Below are 4,547 nucleotides of genomic sequence, written 5' to 3' on the forward strand. Positions count from 1 at the left end.
GTCCTGCCCAGCCTGTGCGAGCGTCCCCGCGGAGCTGCTCTCCTCGGAGGGGAGCAGGTCCAACCCAGGGCAGGTGCCAGGGTTTCTGTACCGGGTGCGTGGAGGAAGGAGGGGGAGAAGGTGCCAGGAGGAAGAGGGTCCAAGTGTGGGCAGAACTGATCCGCAAACCCTCGGGCAGAGCAGCGGTGTCGGCCAGGTTTTGCTCTGATTTGTGCAGGCTTCGCTCTGGTTTTGTGCAGGTTTTTTGCAGGTTTCGCTCTGGTTTTGTGCAGGTTTTTTGCAGGTTTCGCTCTGGTTTTGTGCAGGTTTTTTGCAGGTTTCGCTCTGGTTTTGTGCAGGTTTTTTGCAGGTTTCGCTCTGGTTTTGTGCAGGTTTTTTGCAGGTTTTGCACAGGTTTTGAGAAGGATTTGTGCAGGTTTTCTGCAGGTTTTGCTCAGATTCTGCACAGATTTTTTGCAGGTTTTGCGCAGGTTTTGTGCAAGGTTTGCTCTGGTTTTGTGCACGTTTTGCTCAGGTTTTGGCAGGTTTTGCTCTGGTTTTATGCAGGTTTTGCTCTGTTTTTGCACAGATTTTACTCTGGTTTTTGCTCTGGTTTTGCTCTGGTTTTGCGCAGTTTTTTGCAGGTTTTGTGCATGTTTAGTGCAGGTTTTGCATTTTTGGCTGAGGTTTTACACAGGTTTTGCGTACAATTTGCACAGCTTTTGCTCTGGTTTTGCACAGGTTTTGCTCTGGTGTTGTGCAGGTTTTTTTTGCAGGTTTTGTGCATGTTTTGTCCAGGTTTTGTGTGTTTGGCTGAGGTTTTACTCGGGTTTTGTGTACAGTTTGCACAGCTTTTGCTCTGGTTTTGCACAGGTTTTGCTCTGGTGTTGTGCAGTTTTTTTTTTGCAGGTTTTGTGCATGTTTTGTCCAGGTTTTGTGTGTTTGGCTGAGGTTTTACTCATGTTTTGCGTACAGTTTGCACAAGTTTTGCTCTGGTTTTGTGCAGGTTTTGCTCTGGTTTTGTGCAGGTTTTGCTCTGGTTTTGTGCAGATTTTGTCGTTTTGTGCAGGTTTTTCTCAGGGGAGGGCTGAAGCATCCGCAGTTAAGGTTGGTGCAGAACTTCCACGCTCAGTGCACCCCCCAATGCGTGTGAGCCATAAGGCAGCCGAAGGGTTTTGGCAAATGTTTCTTAAATCTCCGATGAAATCAGAGCTGCTCCAGCCGTGGGGTGAAGGATGAGGGGGACCTGGCGTGGGGCTGCATCTGACCGAGCCTCGGAAGCCCCTCACGTCCCAGAGGACGGACCAGCACACCGGGCTCGTGCCCTGGCTCTGTGCCGAGCATCCCGCATCCTCCTCTCCTTCCTCCTCCTCCTCATCGCAGCATCTCCTGGCTGGACCCTGCTGGCTCCTCCATCCCTGGCTGCCGGGGGCTGCGGGACCGAGGCGTTCCTTGCCTTGCAGAGACCTCTAGAGCTCACTCTCCTGAACGTCCCGTCTTCCTCTGGTCTCCTACAGAATAACCATAGAATTGCTTGGAAAAAACATTCAGAAACATCGAGTCCAACCGCTCATGCAGCACTGCCAGGTCACCACTGCCCCGTGGCCCTGAGCCCCACATCTCCCCAGCTTTTAAATCCCCCCAGGGATGGGGTCTCCACCCCTGCCTTGGCCAAGCCAAGCCAGGGCTTGGCAACCCTTTTGGGGAAGAAATTTTTTCTTAATGTCCAATCTAAACTGCCCCTGGAGCTACTTGAGGCCAATTCCTCTTGACCTATTGCTTGCATCTTGTGAGAGGAGCCCGACCCCACCTTGCTACAACCTCCCGGATTTCGGGGAGCTGCAGAGAGCGATGAGGTCTCCCCTCAGGCTCCTCTTCTCCAGCTGAACAGCCCCCTCAACTGCTCCTCCCCACACTTGTTCCCCAGACCCTTCCCCAGCTCTGTTGCCCTGCTCTGGGTCCCAGTTCCTGTCACAAGGCTGGGGTAGTGCTGGGGCTGTGCCAGGGTCCTCGGTCTGCCCAGCGGGTCCCACTCTCTGCCAGGACGCGGTGACTTGGGCAGCGAGGATGGGACATCGTGACCGGCTGCAGAGAGAGTTGCTGCCTACCCTGGAGGGAACCCAGCTTCTGCCTTGGATAGCTCGGGTGTAATTCAAATTCCTCCCTAAAATGAGAAATGAAGGGAATCTAAATGGTGCATTTCGAAAAGCATAAGAAGAGCTACAAAAGCAATTTTTAAAACTCTTTGCATGGCTCCCACTGAACATTTTCATGGCCACTGGGGGTGTTGTTATCCCCTGTTGAGGAGCTATTCCCCACCCTCCAGGGATCCTGAGTCCTTCTGCAAGCCCAGGCCTCCCCCCCAGCCCCTTCCCGACCCCCGGAGCCCTGGGCAGGTGGAGCTGTTGCCCAGAGGAGAGAGGACAAACAGCATGCAACGATCTCCTGCCATGGAAGATCCCACCCAGGACAAGGGGATTTTAGGGGTGGAACTTTTGATTCGTGTTGTCGCCGGCTCTGCCAGGTCTCTTTCTCACGGACGTTTTGCGGGGCTGCAGGGGCTGGTGCCAGGTTCCGTGTGCCCGAGGGTGGAAGATACCAGCACCCTCAGAGCCTCAGACAGGTCCCCTCCGCAGGATGAAGCCTGGCCCTGGCCGTACCGGAGCCGAGGGGCTGCTCAGACCCTCTCCAGATTTGGGAGGGACAAGGGGAGTTCTCATCCCAGGAGGAGCTGCAGCCCTGGAGCAGTAATCCCGTGGTGGGAGCATCATCCCCTGTGTCCTGTATCTCACCGTCTGCGCCTTGCTCTTTGGTAAAAGAGTATCAGGAGATATTCATGGGGCTCTAAATCCCGGCAGTGATGGGGAGGCAGCACCAAGGACTCTCCCGGCCAGGCTTGGTGGGGGGCTCAAGGTGGGATGGACCTGCCCGCTCGTGTCCTCTGTCCCCTCGCTGCCTGCCGGGGCCGTGGGAGCCCCGCAGACCCCCAGGCTGAGCTCGCCCATCCAGAGGACACCTGCAAGGTCACGGACAGACACAGCCTCCATGGAATAAATTCCAGGCATCGCTGCTGAGAGTGTCGAGGGCCAGGAACGTGTTCAGAGAGCTCTGTTGGGCAGGAGGCCAGAGCTCATCCCAAATTAAAGGGCTGCGAACTGCAATAATATCGATCTGGAAGGTATTCCCCGGCCAGGCTGGTGGCAGCGGGAGGGGCACAGCAAGGGAGAGGCGGATTTGTCTCCAGGTTTCTGGAAATGCTGGAAAATGAGGAGCCAGGAGCTGCCTTCCTCAGGCACGTTTTGCCCCGGTTGCAGATTTGCACCAGCGACCATGCGTGCAGAGAAGTGCACAAACTGTGAATCTGCCTTGCCAGGAACACAGAGACGTACCTTTACGCAGCAGAGTGGGTGCTGCCCGCGTGTGTCAGAGCCCGGGAGCCTCCTGGGAACCCCCGAGTCCAGCGGGGCAGGTCTGGGGTGCAGCGCTGGCCGTGAGCCCTCCTCTGCCTCGTGGGAGGATGCTTTGCCCGTCTCTCCTCCAGGTTACTGGGCTTTGGTCAAGAACCACTTTACCAGAGACACTTAATTTTTGCAGACTCTGCAGTTCTTGCTGGGCAAGAAATTTAACAGTTATATTAAGAACCGAGTGAAAAAAAGCAATTAATTCAACGTTAGCAAAGCTGAAGCCAGGCACAGGAGGCGTTGGGAGCCGGTGGAGCTGAGGCTGTGGGAGACCTCCCTGGTGCTGGGTGCATCCTCCTACTAGATCCATCATAGGAAAAGAAAAACAAAGCATATTTAAGGGAGTGAAAAGAGGTTGAGTACTCCCTCATCCCATCCTTTACCGTGCCAGATTTCAGAGAAATAATGGGAACACTAAAAAACCCAATGTTTCACATGAAATGATTTTACATGGCAGGGAAAAGGTATTCAGGTTATCCGGTAAAATGAGGTTACACTTGCTCTTGGAAAATATTGGAAGTATACATATAAAAAAAAAATAAAATATATGAAATACTGGAGCTACTAAAATGTTTGGAAGAGCTAAAATAAATGACTGCCCAATAGGTTCTGGAATAAATATAATTCCCTTTTACTGCTGACAAGATTACCCTTTGGTCTTGTTTAAATATGTGCCTGAGGACGTAATTTGGGTTGTCCTTTCTTCTAGGGAGAAGCTTGGAGAGTGGTCCCAACCTTCTCCCATGTGTGCACAAGAATGTTTGAGGCAGATTAAATTCATTTAACTTAAACCATCTTTTCTTGAACTGGTCATTCCAGGCACAGGGGGAGGAAATGGGTGTTTCCAGATGCCAGACTGCTCTTCTCCGGTGTCTGCCCTTGTGTGACAAGTGTTGGCAAGAAAAAAGTCTTTTTTAACCTGTGACTTTAATATTTTTGTCCTGTCGTCCTGAGACACGTTGCCCTTTTCTAGCAGCAGAGACCTGAATTTTCATCTTGCTCTTTAATCAGTGTGTGGCCAAAGAGGATCCCACCTTTTCTTAAAAATACCCCCTGATGTAAAATCTCTGAAATCCAAACTCCTCCTCGTTTCTAACAGCCAAGGAG

The sequence above is a fragment of the Apaloderma vittatum genome, unplaced genomic scaffold, assembly GCF_000703405.1.
Source record: "Apaloderma vittatum isolate BGI_N311 unplaced genomic scaffold, ASM70340v1 scaffold12678, whole genome shotgun sequence".
NCBI lineage: Eukaryota > Metazoa > Chordata > Aves > Trogoniformes > Trogonidae > Apaloderma > Apaloderma vittatum.